At 41.3% G+C, this 18,220-nt stretch overlaps 1 long non-coding RNA gene across 1 annotated transcript in view; it reads left to right on the top strand.

The window, feature by feature from the left end:
* The first annotated feature begins 229 nt into the window (after positions 1 to 229).
* Positions 230 to 18,220, top strand: part of LOC109492847 — a 44,786-nt gene continuing 26,795 nt past the window's right edge. The window contains exon 1 of the long non-coding RNA XR_002146808.2: positions 230 to 1,844. This is a non-coding gene — a long non-coding RNA (uncharacterized LOC109492847). The remainder of the gene's footprint in view (positions 1,845 to 18,220) is intronic.

The raw sequence follows: 18,220 nt of genomic DNA, 5'->3' as shown, positions 1-18,220 counted from the left end.
AAGGGGTACCTGGGTGTCTCAGTCAGTTGAGCCTCTGACTCTTGGTTTCAGCTCAGGTCATGATCTCACAGTTCACAGAATCGAGCCCCGCATCAGGCTTCACACTCACAGCACGGAGCCTACTTGGGATTTTGTCTCTTCCTCTCTCTCTCTGCTCCCTCCCTACTCCCCACACTCATTCTCTCTCTAAATAAATAAATAAACAAACAAACATTTTAAATAGAATAGACAAGGAATGGAAAGGAAAGGCAAGGACGAAAGGAAGAATAAGAAAGAAGGATGGCAGAGGTTACAGTAATATAAAAGTTCTCAGGGGAGCAGTGTTGGGGGAGTGATCACTTATGCAGGTGAGTTGCAGGTATTCCAGGACTAGAGGGCACTTTTTCTAATAGTCTCATGAAACCACCAAAAAGAAGCAGAATTGGCCTCTAATGTCATAGGTCAGCTTGTCTGTTAATTTCCCTGCTGGTCACTGAGAAACTCCACTTGCTCAAGTACAGAGAGTCAGTTACGTGGAAGATCCAAGGGCAGGCTGTTCCAAGGCTGAGTCTTCTGTGGGTTGGTGAGCTGGCCATTCTCATTTGTCAACCCCTGGAAAAGCAGAGAGATGGGTAGCAGACATGAAGTCTGATGCTGCCATGCTCTGAGGAGGAAGGAAAGAAAAGGAAGAAGCAGGCTCCCCCGACTGAAGACTGTTGGGTTGGAAAACATTGACTTGGCCTGACAGTTGAACAAGTCTCCTTTGACTTTTGCCAAGAGAAGAAAGGCTTCAGTGATTATGCTATGGTTAACTCAAAAGTGGCTGTAGTGAATATCGTTAGCTTATAAACGTGTATTAAAAAGTCAGTTATTTTCTATTTAGGTGACTGCTGTCAGTATCCCTGGTAAAATAGGAAGAGAATGAGAATACCTTAGAAATAATACAGGTGCAAGGTTAGATTCTTGCTTTAATACTTGTAGATGAACGGTCTTGGACAGCCACTTAACATTTTAAAGCCTCCCTTTCTCACTGGTAAAAGGAGCCCAACAGTAGTTACCTAGCAGGGTTACTTAGGATATAGTTAACATCCATATAGTGTCCGCAATGCCTGGCTCACAGAGATGTCCAACAAGTACTAACACCATCCACTAAATATTGGAAAATGTCTTTTCCCATATTAATTTTTAGTTACACATTTGGTTAACCTTTCTGTTCATCATATTTCTTTGCTACTAAGTGTGTGTTCTACATATTTCGTTTACATATAAAATGTGCATCTTTGATTTTGTTAATCCTTTTGAGCCTACAAGTCATTTTGTCCATTGTTGAAACGGTTGATTCTGGAAACATGACACCATCAGCCACAAAGAGCAAGCCGGAGGACACATGAAGTCAAGTGACGTGATGAGAGGGCTTTCTTTTGATCAGGTAATTGGGCAACACTCAATTCTTTGGTTATGGCATTACAAAAGAAATGCCACTAAGAACCTTTGAAACTGCTGACGGAAAAAACAGTCATTGGAACAAAATCTTGAACTTGGAAGAATCTTAGCTGTCCAAGAGAACAGGCCTGCTGTTTTCTGGGAACACACACAACAGTAGAATAAGGGGCAACATGCCAATTCATTCAGAATTAAGCTTTGCACTCAGGGAGAGTTGAAATGAAGCTTCACCTAGCTCAAGGACCAAATTAATCACCACTGAACTCAGATTTTACACACACTGAGAGAGAAACCAGTAGTTTTCAGTGAATGATGTTCGGCATATACTTACATCCCAAACTGAAAGAAATCTAATAATAGCAAGGAGACTTCTCTGCTAGCTGGGATTTTCAGGAGATAATTACACCGCTGGAGGATTAAAGGTATCATCTTCATTTCTTGCTGTGTCAGATCTGATTGTCTTTCATTTATCTCCCATAGCTCTGTCTGTGGCTCTAAGACTTGACAGTAGTAAGGGAGACTATATTTACTGTAAAATCATGCATATTTTTAATCTGGCTCCTTATCACAAACTTATTTCTTAAGGATAGATGTTAATCGTAGACATCAGAGAATCCATTTGCAAACTTTAAACTGAACCTCATTTCAGCCTGGTAAGGTTTTTTTTTTTCTCTTGAATGAATTTTTATTCATCAAGGATAATGTAGAATAATTAGTAGATTATATGAGATGTTTGATTAAATGATAAACTCTTGTATGACTTTGAAACAAAGAGTGATATAATTTTAACATTTGTTTAGATTCTTGACTTAACCTGCAAAAATTCTTACTGTTTTAGAGTTGAAGAATGATACTTGAAATACTTCATGTCACCAAAGAATATGCCTTTTTAAAAATATAATTTATTATCAAGTTAGCTAACATACATTGTATACAGTGTGCTCTTGGTTTCCAGGGTAGATTCCTGTGACTTATTGCTTACATACAACATCCAGTGCTCATTCCAACAAGAGCCCTCCTCAATGCCCATCACCTATTTTCCCCTCTCTCCCACACCCCCCGTCAATCCTCAGTTTGTTCTCTGTATTTAATGGTCTCTTAAGAGTTTGCCTCCCTCTCTGTTTGAAACTATTTTTCCCCTTCCCTTCCCCGATGGTTTTCTGTTAAGTGTCTCAAGCTCCACATAAGAGTGAAAACATATCTATCTTTCTGTGACTGACTTAATTTCACTAAGCATAATACCTTCCAGTTCCATCCATGTTACTGCAAATGGCAGGATTTCATTCTTTCTCATTGCCAAGCAGTATTCCATTATGTATATAAACCACATCTTCTTTATCCATTCATCAGTTGATGGACATTTGGGCTCTTCCTATCATTTGCTATTGTTGAAAGCACTGCTATAAACATTGGGGTACAAGTGCCCCTATGTATCAGCACTCCTGTATCTTTTTTTTTTATTTTTATTTTTATTTTTTTTTAATTTTTTTTCAACGTTTATTTATTTTTGGGACAGAGAGAGACAGAGCATGAACGGGGGAGGGGCAGAGAGAGAGGGAGACACAGAATCGGAAACAGGCTCCAGGCTCTGAGCCATCAGCCCAGAGCCTGACACGGGGCTCGAACTCTCGGACAGTGAGATCGTGACCTGGCTGAAGTCGGACGCTTAACCGACTGCGCCACCCAGGCGCCCCCTCCTGTATCTTTTGAATAAATTCCTAGTACTGCCATTGCTGGGTAGTAGAGCAGTTCTATTTTTAATTTTTTGAAGAACCTTCACAATGTTTTCCAGAGTGGCTGCACCAGCTTGCATTCCCACCAACAGTGCAAGAGGATTCCTGTTTCTCCACATCCTCGCCAACATCTGTTGTTTCCTGAGTTGCTCATTTTAGCCACTCTGACCGGTGTGAGGTGGTATTTTAATGTGGTTTTGATTTGTATTTCCCTGATGATGAGTGATGTTGAGCATCTTTTCATGTGTCTGTTGGCCATCTGGATGTCTTCTTCAGAAAAATGTCTATTCTTCTGCCCATTTCTTCACTGGATTATTTGTTTTTTGTGTGTTGAGTTTGGTAAGTTTTTTACAGATTTTGAATACTAGCCTTTTGCCTGATATATCATTTGCAAATATCTTCTCCCATTTTGTTGGACCTTTTAGTTTTGCTTATTGGTTCCTTTGCAGCGCAGGAGTTTTTATCTTGATGAGGTCCCAATAGTTCATTTTTGCTTTTCTGTCCTTTGCCTTCAGAGACGTGTGGAATAAGAAGTTGCTGCAGCTGAGGTCAAAGAGATTGTTGCCTATTTTCTCCTCTAGGCTTTTGATGGTTTCTTGTCTCACATTTAGGTCTTTTATCCATTTTGAGTTTATTTTTGCGTATGATGTACACAAATGAAAGGAAGAAAGGACCAAGAAAGTGGTCCAGGTTCATTCTTCTGCATGTCACTGTCCAGTTCTCCCAGCGCCATTTGCTAAAGAGATTGTCTTTTTTCCAATGGATACTTTTTCCTGCTTTGTCAAAGATTTGTCAAATTTCCCACAATTTTTGTCAAAGATTTGTGGGTCCAAAGATTTCCTGCTTTGTTATAAATTTGTGGGTCCAATTCTGGGTTCTCTATTCCATTGGTCTATGTGTCTGTTTTTGTGCCAATACCATACTGTCCTGATGATTACAGCTTTGCAATAGTGGCTAATGCCTGTGATTGCGATGCCTCTCACTTTGGTGTTCTTTTTCAACATTACTTTTGCTATTCAGCGTCTTTTGTGGTTCCATATAAATTTTAGAATTGTTCTAGCTTTGAGAAGAATGCTGGTGCAACTTTGATTGGGAGTGCATTGAATGTGTAGATGAGCCTGGTAAGTTTTGAAGAAATTACACACACACACACACACACACACACACACACACACACACACACCCATACACCTAAAATGATCATTTCTTCATAAAAAGAATATAGAATAATGGTGTAAAGATTTCTAGCTCACTTACAGGAAAAAGTTTGTAGATAAGTTTGTACATTATATGTAAGGAAAACTATAGTAGATTATTTCTTTTTGCCTTAGCATTCAATTACAACATTTCATTTTATACAGGTACCAGGTACCTGTAACATCTACTCCTTTCTCTTTTATATAATCTATTTTTTGTTCTTTAATTCTCAATTGTCCTATTTTATATAACATTTGATATTATTAGATGCCTGAATGATTTCTGGAAATCTAGATGTTTTAAAATCAGTTTAATGAACCCTTTCTTCCCTCAGTGAAATGAGGGAAATTCCCTTAATATTCTGTTACTACATGCAGAATTTTGTGACAGACTTTAGAAAAATTTTTTGTTTTGCTTACATTCAAGTTGCTTCTTTCTCTGAAAGCTACTCTGTACCCTTAACCTTAATCTTCGCCATCCTCTATTGGCTCCAGTAGTGGCTTTATCGTGCCTAGATTACATAGTCTCCACCCTCTCCAGCCGAATTTCCCTTCCATTTAATCCCCAAAATGATGTCAAATCGACATTCTTTATAGACAGCTCAAGGTCTGCTAGGTCACTCACTGCCACGGCTAAAACTGAAGGTTATGTTCATTCAGCCCCAAACTCTAATCAGAGGTGAGTGACTGAAGCCCAAAGAAGGTATGGCTAACATCCCAGACCCTTAGACCTAAGCAGGTGACTAGGTTGTTTTCTTCTGGAATGATTAAGACTTTCTTTATTGAGATGAAATAGACATACTTGAGCTTTTCTTCCCCAGGATTGTCTTATCTGCAAAGTCTAAATCACAGGGCAAAGTCTCCAGGAATTAGCATATTTATTTTTGGACGAGGTGACAACAATTAATGCTTTGATCTGTTTGATACGGAAAAGGGATGACAGGGGTACCTGGGTGGCTCATTTGGTTAAGTGTCCAACTCTTGATTTCAGCTCAAGTTGTGATCTCAAGGTTCGTGAGTTCAAGCCTCTGTGTCAGTTTCTACACTAACAGCTTGAAACCTGCTTGTGATTCTCTGTCTCCCTCTCTTCGGCCCCTCCCCCGGTTGCACTCTCTTTCTCTCTCTCTCTCAAAAATAAATAAATGAACATTTAAAAAATGGATTATGAATCTACCCAAGGACCATGAAAGAGAAGCATTTTCAGTTAGAAAACAACAGAAATATTTTGCTGTAGAATATGCTCTTTACCTGGTGCTGTTGGGGGGAAGTGTGCTTGGGATCTCTGTTAGCTTACCTCTGCATGCTGGCCAGCTCAGGATGACAGTTATCAAGCCAATGTTGTTTGATGTCATTTTCTTTTCTTTTTCTTTCTTTCTTTCTTTCTTTCTTTCTTTCTTTCTTTCTTTCTTTCTTTCTTTCTTTCTTTCTTTCTTTCTTAATGGTGTACTCATTTTCTAGGGCTGCTGTAACAAAGTCCCAAAACTGGGTGACTTCCAATAACATGAATTTATTTTCTCAGAGTTCCTAAAGTCTAGAAGTCTGAAAGCATGGTGTCAGCAGATACATACCCTCTCTGAGGCTTTAGAAGAGAGTCATTCCTTGCCTCTTCATAGCTCCTGGCAGTTCTCAGCAATCCTTAGCATTCAGTGGCTTGGAGATACATCACTCCACATTCTGGCTCTACCCAACCTGGAGCCATCCTCTTCCTGTTTGTCTCTCTGTCTTCACATGGCCTTGTCTTCTCTTATAAGCACACAAGTCGCATTAGATTCAGAGCCCATCCTACTCAAATAAAACTGCATCTTAACTAAGTACACCTGCAAAGATGTATTTCCAAATATAAGGTCACATTCTGAGGTATTGGGGTTAGGACTTCAGTATACCTTTTTTGATTCAACCCATATTACTTGGGATAAATGGAACTTAATGTCTCCCAGGTGCCCTTAGATACTCTGGGGTGGAGGGCAGAAGGAAGTACTTTATCCTTAAGGTGGAGGGTACAGTGTTGAGGTGGCGTCAGTGTGTTGGAGAGAACACATGTCCTCACCTCTCTGGTGCTCAAATGACCCTTTGCTCTTTGAGCTCCATCCACCATGTTAGTCTGCCACCTGGCACATGCCATAGCCAGTGTTCTGACAAAGTTTCTGTCTGTGTTTGTAGAGTGAGCAATCAGAGCTACATCTGTGCCATAAAAACACTTGCAGATCTGCCAGGAACATGAGTGACAGGCATTTTCCACAAGTTTCTCTTAGTCAAGCCAGGAACTGTTTCTAAAAGCACCACAGAGGCACTGAATTCCCAGTTATAAATCTCTTTGTAGGCAGCCAGATTCGCCATTAAGTGCCAACTTCCTCTAACTGAGTTTCCTCTGCCTGTCCCTCACAGGGTTAGTCCACAAGAGCATTTGGCTCGAGGCTGGCTTTAAGGGAGAAGCAAGCACTGTGCTTCTGCCTGGGGTTTGTACCATAAGGTCATCCTTGGAACACTGGTGGGTTTGGGAGAAAGTGGAGGGACTGAGGAGGGCTCAGGTTTGTCCTTGACTCCTTAATGAGGAGCAAGTAGGTGGAGAGGGTGGGCAGGCCTGAGTGCTGGCAGCCAGGAGCCCTTGGACTTCTGCCCAGCCTCCCAGCTGCCACTGTTCCACTCCCTAGTGGCAGCTGCCTGGGTACTCTTTCGATGCAGCAAGAGCACATCGACCAAAACCAAGGAGCTCTGTGGGGTAGGGTAGAACTGAGGAGAGGCAGTGTGTCAGGGGAGGCTTGCCCCACACCCTCCCTTCATACCTCAGCCCTCAGTCCCTTTTCATACCTCAGCCCATCTCACCAAAACCTTGCTCTTATTTGGCTGGCTTTTGCCCTTTGTGCTAAGATGTAGATGGACCTAAAGTAAATCTGGGCCTTTTGGCTCTGTCCTTAACATTTATCTCAAAACAAAAGTCCAACAAGACATCCTTGGGAAAATACTGTCTTTCTTGAAATCTTAAGTAATATGGCAAAAACGGGTAGCAGAAAACAACAATAAAACAAAATAAGTAAAAACTGACCTTGAGGATTTTCCACCCAGCTGATTGTTCCATGCTCTCTTTTCTCCTCTCCTCCTTCTCCAGCTTTCTAATCCAGTGTTTTCAGTTCTACCCTATCATATGAAAAGTTGTCTTCTTGACTTTGCCTTTCATAAATATGCTTCTGAACCCTTTTTTTTTTTTTTTTTTTTGTCAAAACAATGGCGGGAGAGCAGTGTGAATGAAGTTCTTCCCACAGAAGGCTGGTAGGGGAAATATTTAACCAGTCATAATTTGGGTCCATATTACCCTCCCAAAGAAGACTGAAAATCTTTGTTTACTCAATGTACTTAAAAACGAGTCTCTAATACTGGAATTCCAGGCACTATCCTAGGTTAGAGGAGGGGGAGATATGGGGTTGACTGGGGTGAGGAGCTGGAACAAGTTTGGGAAAGAGATTATCCATCCCTCTCAGGATAATTGTAGTGCCCAGTGATTGATTGTTCTGCCAATTTTGGAAGTTTCTGATTGAGGGCCTTAACCCCCTGCTCTCTCATGACTTGGGCTCAGGGCTGACTGAAAGCACTCGGGTTCAGTCTGGGATTTATGTCTCTAGAGTTCCAAATTGGTCATAACTGTAGCTGTAGACATGACACTACTAGGCAGGCTATAACCATGGATCATCATCTCCCCAGTATGTCCTATTTTAATTGTATTTGGGGTGCCTAGGTGATTTAGTCAGTTAAACATCTGAGTTTTTGTTTTGGCTCAGGTCATCATCTCACAGTTTGTGAGTTCAAGCCCTGCATGGGGCACTGTGTCAGTGCAGAGCCTATTTAGAAGTCTCTCTCCCTCTCTCTCTGCCCCTATCCTGCATGCTCCCACGCTCTCTCTCTCTCTCTCTCAAAATAGGTAAATAAACTTTAAAAAATTAATTGTAGTTAATTTCATCTGCAGGCAATACAAATAAATCCCTGAAAAGTTTTGCTTTTAGCTTCTTGTTAAAGACCAAAGGAGGTAAATCCCCTACAGCGAACTCATTCTTCCATACTTCCTTAGAAGCCAACTTTGCCTCAGAGTTCAAGACTGTACATCTCTATACATTCTGCCATGAGTTTGTAAACCCTCAAATTGTTTAAGAGACACAGCATCTATGGTTCTAATGTACTGCTTTGAGAGGATCCAGTGTGCTGGAGTTTGGGGAGCCATGGGGGTGTTGCTGAGTGCTGAGAGGGTGTGGACATGAGCACACAGTGTTACCAGGCCCAGAACTCAAATCTGCACTATGAATTTTTAAGACAAAACTGACAGTTCATACCCGAGAATCTGAGACTTCCTTGGAAACATTCTGAGTTCACACTTGACTAGCAGGGTTGCGAAGCTAGGCCATCTGGTTAGGGAGAAAAGGATTATATACTAGGACAAAGAATGCAGTTTGGTGTTTCTTCCTATTTGTGTAGTTATTTTTATTTTGTGCACTTGTCCTTTAGTCTTAATTCATTATAGCTGATAAAGCTTGTTGCTTCTGTCTCAGTGATGAGATACCCAAGGAGAATGTTATCCTAAATTATTGACGGGTACTAGCACCCAGAACCTCTAGTCTCTTCTTTTATCTTAAAAAAAACTTTCATGAAAGAAGATGTTGATATTGTGGTGAACTGGCCAGTGAGTAGCTAAAAGACCTTCTCTTTCCAAATGGACGGGTAAGATAGAGAAAGACCAAATGTGTAGTTCCTGGACTACAGAAGCAGCAATAGCTACAGATCTCTTCCTTTTGCTGGAACCACGGATAGGTCACCAGTCTTCCAGGAACACAACCAAAGCTTGCTCTACCGCCTGGCTTCCAGGTGGTCCATGCAGTGTACTGAACCTACCCACACTTTGCTCAGAGTAGTGTGGCTGGGCCACCACCCTTAAGTCTCATTAGTGCAGATTTAATCCTCGCCAGGTGTGTGACCAGCAGACCCTCACTAGGAAGACCAGTAACTATGAAGATGCGGAGCAAATAGAGTGTGTTTGAAAACAAAAAAACTTTTACTCCAAATGCACTTTTTTTGTATCATATTGTATAACCATTTAAAACTGCCCAGATGGTCCTTTTATAGCATATGTAAAATATTATTTTTCTAGAGAGATTTATGGGAACACAGACAATATCACTTAGATTATAATCGCCTAAATTATACTGCCTTGGCACAAAATAATCTAGCCAGTCAATTCTGGATAGTATCAAAGAGGAGAAGTTGAAGTGTGGTCTGCACAGTCAGCTCTATAAGAGTGAGATGGTCATATAGGGAACAAGTTATGTCTCTGAATTGATTAAACCACTGGTGCTAATTATGTCAAACTAGTAAATAAAAATCTCCTTTGGACTTTTAGTCTTGCTCAGAGAAAGCATCTTCCACAGCTAGACTGCACTCCAAGGTCAATAAGTTATCCCAGTAACTGCTGGTCAGCGGTTACAAACAGCAAAATGTGGGAGGTTCCACCAATGTATCCTTATCCTGGGAAGTCAAGATCTTCTGAGGCGAGTTTGGGTGAATCATCTCTGAATAGAAATGACATGTCTAGAACAACTATCTGGTCATAGAAAATATGTGTTTATGTCTCCTATACATGTCAAGCTCCAACTGTAGCTCAAACTACTGTATCGTGAGCCAGTTGAACAGCCATCACCAGATTTCCTTTTATGGGCTTAGGATTTCACACACCATTCATTTAATATTAGACTTTTTAAATTAAAGCAGTTAAAGAAATTTTTTTTTCTGATGTCTGACTCAGAAAAAGAATGGAAAGCTGAAAACAAGATACAGCTTCAGCTGAAATGAACTTGAATGCCCACCAGGCCCTTCCTTTATCCTCAGCCCTCATGCAGAAAGATCTTAATGGTTCAAAGAACCGATTAATACCAATGGCTGTAATTGTCACTGAAATGACATGAGTTCACAGGATAAAGATAAAAACAAGTTAATTCAGTGTTCCAGGAAAATGAAAGTGTTCATCTGCTTGAGAGCAGGAAGACGCTAACAATTACATTCCATAAAGTCCATGTCCATGCACATCTGTCTCTGGTTCTTGACTGGGAATTCTGCCTAGGAAAATGTGCCAGTGTGCTCCATCCTTCTATGTCAGGCCTGGCCCTATGCCTCTGTCTGCACCCACAGCAAGCCCACACCTGGATCGCAGGCCAGATGCTCACACACTGAGCTGCCTGCCCTGGAAGGTGTCAACCCTGAGCCCGATAGACAGAGACAGTTTACCACATTTACCCTTGGTGCTTCCTGGATCGAAACTTCAGACTGTTTTTTGACTTCATTAATAATGAAGAGGGAAAGAGAGGCTCTTTTGCTGTGAAGTTGAATGATGCTGATGGATTCTATTTTGGTACCTCAGGACTTCTTTTTTCCTCCATCATTCAGGAAAGCTATTGGATAACACTAGAAGATGTCTTTGTAATCCTCCTCCCTGTCTTCTGATACTAGATAGGAGTACTTGAAATAGTCCTCAAGGGATGAGCTTGGGGCAGGGAGCCAGGTTTCCCCCCATAACCATGTGGTGGGCAAGTGACAGCACAGAGGAGGAGAGTTGGCAGTGTGTCTGGAGGTGGGAGGGGTGCTAGTAGCTGAGGCTCCATGCTCCCAGGACAACCCTAGCTTAACAGCTCCCCAGCTGAAGAATCTCTGGCATAAAAAGCCAGAATTCCCATCTGGGAAGTAATTGCAGACCTCCTAATCAGGCCAGTTCAACCAGGTCTAGATGCTGAGGTTTAAAAATTCTTGTGGTTTATAGAACAGATGTTCCCTAAAATCAGTGTGGGGAATAGCAAGTTGAGAAGCCAATGGAAACCAGGTGATAGAAGCTTCTGGCATTTAAAAATGCTTTGATAAGATTAGTTGAGATATCCCAGGGACCAAAACAGGCTATTTTGGTACCCCAATTCTTGTCAGCATACAAGGACACTCACTTTATTCTGGGGGATTTGAACATTGGCTTTCTGAAGAAGGTTGTAGTCAGTGACCTGAGGGTGTGTGACTGGTGTCATTTTCAGTGCTATTCTGCCAGGTTTTGTCACAGTGGCCCACATTTAGTGTAGCCAGAAGGACAAATGTTCCTAAGTGACATTCAGTTAGCATATAAAGTCACCTTTCAACAACAGTCTTTTCTACTATAGTTTTTGTTTTCCCCTCTAGGACCATTGAAAGTACTTCTCTGCTGTCAGAGCCGGCAGACAGAATCTGAACACAGAGCCCTTACTGTGTTTCATCTCACTCCAGTGACCTGCATATTTCACACTCAGCCATGCAGGCTCCTGCAGGCAGCAGGCTATGTTTCAGTATGTCTCCATAGGAGTCCTGTTGGCATCTGGCGGGGAGGGGAAGAGGCAGGGGGTTCAGGAAATTCATTGTACAGAGCTCTCCTTTGCAATGAGGAAGGAGTAGCATGTCTGCCTGCCTGCCCCCCACCCATCGCCCACATTAAATCCTCTGCCAATACACATTTCCAGATGCCCCTTTGGGAAAGAGAAATGCAGTTAAGAAACTATATAAAAAAACTCAGTGAGTAACAAAACCTCAAGTATCTTGCATAGCTGAGCACAAAAGCCCAAAAAATTAGGACACCATGTTGGCCAGAGTACATAGAGGCATCTTGAAAATGAGCTATCATTCTGAGCCCAGGCATTTTGCACCCCACAGTTTCCCAGAAATTATGTTATTTGTACTCTCGAGTAAAGAGAAGAATTAAATAGATGAGCAGAGACAAGTGGAGATGAGAGAGTAGTTAGACCACCAACTGGTGCACATCCTTGGTTCCCAACACTGTCCTAGGCTCTGGCTCCACAAGTGTCTCGTGAGACCTGCTGTGCTTTCTGCTCTCAGATTGCATGGGATTGTCCACACACTTAAAATAAATCTTCTCCCCTTTGTCTTTTGGCTTAAGGTAGTTTAAGGTGTCTCAGCTATTTTCATCCAGAAAAACTTGACTCAGAACTTAATGCATAATTAATAATGCATGATGCTCATAAAACAAGCCATTAACATAACAAGGTCATCGAGGAAATGTCATACATGTGGTGACCAGGTTTGCCTGGAATCTTGGTATGTTCCCATTGCCCCCTTTTACATCCGGTGTCCCTGTTTGACCATAAATTATATGGCTGCCCTAGCTACAAAATGGACAATAAGTCTTCATGAAGAAAGTTAACCCTAATACAGGAAGGACTTCAGGGAAAAGGAAGAGAAATGTTTTACCCAAGAGTTTCCTTTTGTTATAGATGTATCTGGGCATCATTTCAAGATGAAGTATAGCCAGCTTCCAAACTCCCAGGCTGTGGATAAATAAAAAAAAGGGGGTGAGGTAATATTACCTTATGTTTTCCTCACTGGCAAACTCATATATTAAAATCTTATTGTGACTCATGGAAGTAACTAACTCTGGTTTGGCAGATGGAATGACAAATGTTTTAGGTTTTATAATCCATTAAGAAGGTATTAGATATTACCTATCTAATAACAATACTTAGATGACCCCTTCTGATTAGAGTCCTTTCTTGTTGGAAGAGGAGAAAAGCAGCAAAGGGATTCTCTCCTTTATAAGATCAGTGGTGATTCCCCTGGTTGAAGGACATACACAGAGAAGGTCTGTGTAAGAGTCCAGGCACCACACTGAAGCACCACTTGGCATAAGCCACTGTACCTCTGTCACCAGCCAGTCAGGTTATTTGTCATCTGAGTTTTCTTTGCTGCAGTAATGGCATATCGTATAGTCCAAAATCAGAAATTGCTTTGGTTTCCCTTTTGCTTTTTAATTTTATTTCATGTGGGTTGCAGTTTGGACACGTAATATCTGATCTTTTATCTTGCAGGAATTCATTTTATCAGTGAGGCTTCACCTAGTCTTGTGGTTGTGTGTATCATTGGGGCCATGTTGCTCTGAACAAAGAGGTCCTGTGACTTTCTGTTAAGCTCCACTCCCTTTAGCAAAAAGGATATTTCTCCTTTGTGTGTGTGTGTGTGTGTGTGTGTGTGTGTGTGTGTGTGTGTGTCACTTTTCTTTTCTGCATTTAGTTGTCTAAGAGAGAGGGGGAAAACAATTAAGATTGGACTGCCTTCTTCCATTTTACTCTTTGGTGGAAAGGTAGTATAAAATAATCAGAATAAGGTTAATATAACCTTGGTGGTAAACTGCTTGCTCTGAATTTTTTAATACACCTGTGATGGTTGCCTTTATGTGTCAACTTTACTGGACTAAGGGATGCCCAGTTAGCTGGTAAAACACGATTTTTGGATGTATCTATGAGGGTGTTCTGTAAGACAGTCGCATTTGAATTGGTGAACTGAGTGAAACAGATAACCATCCTGAATGTGGTTGGGCACCATCCAAATGGTTGAGTGCCTGAATAGACCAAAAAGGTAGAGGAAGTGCAAATTTGTTTCTCTGTTTGAGCTGGACATCAGTCCTCCTGGTTCAAAGGACTTGGACTGAATCACACCACCTGATTTCCTGGTTCTCCAACTTGCAGACAGCAGATTATAAGACTTGGCCTCCATAATTACTTTAGCCAGTTTCTATAATAAATCACCTCATAGATAGGTGTCTCTATATATCCTATTGGTTCTCTTTCTCTGGAGGACCCTGACCAATACAATCCCTCAAGCAACCTCCACTCATTTATTTTTTGTCGGGCTTTTGCATCTAAACAACTTTCATTTATTATTGTTGTGGGTGCTTTCCATTATTTGTGATTTTAAATTGCTGCCTTTCAGGAGTGCCTGGGTGGCTCAGTTGTTAAAGCAAGTGACTTTGGGCTCAGGTCATGATCTTGCAGTTTGTGGGTCTAAGCCCCACGTCGGGCTCTGTGCTGACAGCTCAGAGCCTAGAGCCTGCTTTGGATTCTGTCTCGCCCTCTCTCTCTGCTCCTCCCCCACTCACACTCTGTATCTCTCTCAAAAATAAGTAAACATTAAAAAAAATTTTAATAAATAAAAAAAAATAAATCGCTGTCTTTCATTTCTGAATTCAAAGGTTTCTGGGTTTTTGCTGTGTTTGGCACCTTCTGTTCTCTCTCTGTCCACTTCCCTCCCTCCCTCAGGTCCAACTCCTTTTCTCCTTTTGGCTTTGTTATATTTGCACATCCAGCATATTGTTATGTATGTGCTTATAGATGGTTCTAAAATAGGTCAGTATTAATTAAATCCAAGACCATTCTATACCAAGACTGGGATTCACCCAGTTGTCTATTTCCTAGCCTGTTCTGTCTGACTGCTTTGTCCCACATTACCTCAGATGATCTGTCCAGAGAGCAAATGGAAATATTGATATAAAATGCATCAAGTAGCTCTTACACTAAACCTCTGGCCATGCCACATACCCCAGATTTGAATACAAATCCCTTGGGTGCCTGGGTGGCTCAATCAGTTAGGCATCACTTTCAGCTCAGTTCCTAATCCCATGGTTCATGACATCTAGTCCCATATTGGGCTCTATGCCGTCAGCACAGAGCCAGAGCCTGCTTGGGATTCTCTCTCCCCCTCTCTCTCTGCCCTTTTCCTCCTCGTTCTCATTCTCTCCCTCCCACCCCTCCCTCCCTCTCCCTCTCAAAATAAAACTTAAAACAACAACAATAACAAATCCCATCATGTTGTCAAATTTGTGAAAAGAACATAAAGTTCAAAAAATATTTGAGAAGATCCAATTCAAAAAAGTCTTAATATTCAAACTCAGATCTCCTGTTAATGGCCTGAAAGTCTAAAGTTCAAAATCTGCTTTCTGGAGAAGGTCCCTCCTTCTCATATTTGTTGTATTTGGAGAATCATAGCCAAACAGGTTTCTGGGCGAAGTTGCTATTGATGCTACTGAAGCTTGTGTCCCCAGGGGGTGAGAGACCAGAAATGTGCCTCTGCTGAGTACACCTCCAGGCCCTCTTTTGCTCTTTTCTCTTTGCTCTTGGATTTCCAGACTTGAGTAGCATTTTCTCTTTGACCTCTCTCTGCCATCCTGGCTACACCTCTAGTGCTCCCCTTCTTTGTTGCTTCCCTTCTACTTTGGGGAACGTTCAATTGATCCCTAACAGTTGACTCTCTTTCTCAAGCTGCTCTCATTCTTTTTCAGATTGTTTGCTAGAATTAAGAGACTGCCTTCATTTCACATATTCTTTGCCTTCTGGTCCAGACATTTGTTTTCAATCACACTCCTCTGTATCTTGTGTTATGGGCTATCTAGTAATGAAAAATATAAAATCAATACCTTCTGGGTCCATCAAAAAAAAATCCCTTATTTTATATAAATCTTGTTTAACTTCTCCTGTGTGAGTTGGGTAATCCCTTCTAAGAGATATTCTTCCATGAGAGCAGAATTTAGCTCAGGCCTGGGTTCAGTCTGTACATGTCTTTCCTGGTTCTCTTCCTGTCTTTGCAAAACTTTCTTTTAGAATCTTAATGCTACACATTTCTTGGTCATGCTGCTTTGAGGTGCAGGCAATGCTCCAATGACTGTAACCTCTTAATTCATCAAGTTATGCTTATGAGTATTTTATATGGCTCTTTCTGGCTTTTCCTCTCAAATCTGTCCAGATCCACTGGATAGAGGTTTTAAAATCTGAAAGGAGTTCTCTTACCGTGGATTTCAATTCAAAAACATCCTCATAGAAACATCCAGACTGTCTTGGTACCCACGATCCAGTCAACATGACACACAAAATTAATCATCATCCCTGTCTAATATTCTGAAATGAAATAGTGGTGATGGTTGCACAATATTATGAGTATGCCCAATGTGAATGTTCATAGTAGTGTTATTTTAGTTTCTGTACCCCCTAAATGAAAACAACCCAACTGTCCCTCAACTGATAAACACATAGACAAAGTGCATTGTACTTTGCAGTAACAATGAAGGGATTGCTGAATAAACATAACAGAAGAATGTCAGGTATACGATGCTATCTACTCAAACAGCTATCTCCTTTATGATTCCACTCATATGAAATCTGAAGAATTATTATATGGACTTTCTGGAAAAGGCAGAACTGTGGGCACAGAAAACAGATCAATGGTTTCCAGGAATTGGGGCTGAGGGAAAGAGTTAACTACAAAGGGGAGATTTTGGAGTGGATGAAACTGTTCTGTATCTTCATTGTGGTGATGGATATCCAGCCTATTTGTCCAACTCCTAGAATACACAGTAAGAAAATATGTGTTGTATTGTATATAAATTATATCTTAATTTTTAAATATGAGGAAAGTGCATATTTATTTCCCCATGTCTTGGCACAGCATCTGACATATAGCCAATTACCCAATAAATGTTGAACGTCGTATTTATTTTTTAAAGTGTTAAATAATAGAAACACGTAGAATAGGAACTTAACTTTGGGGGGGCCTTGGTGGCTCAGTTGGTTAAGTGTTCACCTCTTGATTTTGGCTCAGGTCATGATCTCAGAGTTCATGAGTTTGACTCCCGCATCTAGCTCCACCCACAGACAGTGTGGAGCCTGTTGGGATTCCCTTTCTCTATCTTTCTCCGCCCCTCCCCTGCACTCACTCTCTGTCTCTGTCCCTGTCTCTCTCAAAACAAACAAACGAACAAAAAAAGAGCTAAACTTTAATTTGTTGTGGGTTATTGAAACTTTTTCTAGCAGGCCTACCAAAATCATGAGACTCTCTCTAGGGTATTAAACAGAACTCGACTGGGGAACAGTTGGTTGAAGAGTTTCCGTGACTTTTGCACATCCTTTATTTGGAGCACGTATTTCATTTGTTCTTCATTTGTGTTGGGTCGGAAGGGGCCCAGCTGTTTTCAATGTGTATGAGAAGAAGAGAGCTTAAATGGCCTGTGGTCTCAAATCCTGGCTGTCAGAAGGTAAAATGAAAAAAGTAAGCATAAGGTAATGAGTTTTTCCTTAAAATGAAATCTCTTCACCTTAAAGGATGGCCTGTTATTCTGACATCATATGTTTTTTTAAAATTATCATTATTATTCAAATGGCTTTCATTTGTGAAATAGTAGTTTGGTGGATGACTTTTTGGTGTTTTACTATTTGAAAATGTCATAAAAAAGGCCTGCAGTGTTATTTCATTCATCTCTCTCTCTGTCTGTTTCCTCTTCTTTCTCTCCCATCTGTCTTTCCCAAGACAGGAAACCCAAGGATCTGCCTGGGAAATGCTAGTTAAGGACAGAGCTGAGGGAATTGGGTACAGGGCTGCCGGGGTGTGGGGGGGCCCCTGAGACTGGGCCAGTAGACGTGTGTAGCTAGCCCCCCCTTGTTTCCCTCCCTCACTGCCCCTGTCTCTGCCCACCCTCTTGCACCAGCTGACTTCAGCAATGAGGCAGTCTAGCATGTCTAAGAAATGTTTTGAAGAGTCATGAGGCATTTTCTAAGTTTCAGGGACCTGTTCGGAAGTGTTGGATTTAAATGATCAAAATCAAGGCTTTGCAGGTCATTTCCTGCATGAAGGGTAGAATTCACGCCTCTTTGGATACTTTGCCATTTCACCCTTTCTGTCTGAAGACCCAATAAAATAGCTATGTTTCCATATAGGCCATGTTTGGATCATGCTTTTCATCCTGGGCTCAAACAAGGATCCTGGTGTGGTCACAAATGCCCTCAGATTCTGCTTCCCTCAGTTTGTAGATTTACCTGCTATGGTGAGGTCCTTCCACAGGCCTATATGTACATGTTGCCACCTTTATGTCATATCTTGTAAAGGCTTTCTTTGACCTGAATATCATCCCACCTTTACTCTACTGAAGGTCAGGTTTGTTTCTGAAGCCAGATTGAGATTTACTAGGTTGCCACTCTGTGCAACAGCCTAAGGGAATCCAGAGTTCACACTCAGAGTGAGTAAATAATATTCAGAGGCATCTGGGTGGCT

Source organism: Felis catus, chromosome A1 (assembly GCF_018350175.1).
Source record: "Felis catus isolate Fca126 chromosome A1, F.catus_Fca126_mat1.0, whole genome shotgun sequence".
NCBI classification, from domain to species: domain Eukaryota; kingdom Metazoa; phylum Chordata; class Mammalia; order Carnivora; family Felidae; genus Felis; species Felis catus.
This window is presented reverse-complemented; position numbering and strand designations above follow the sequence as displayed.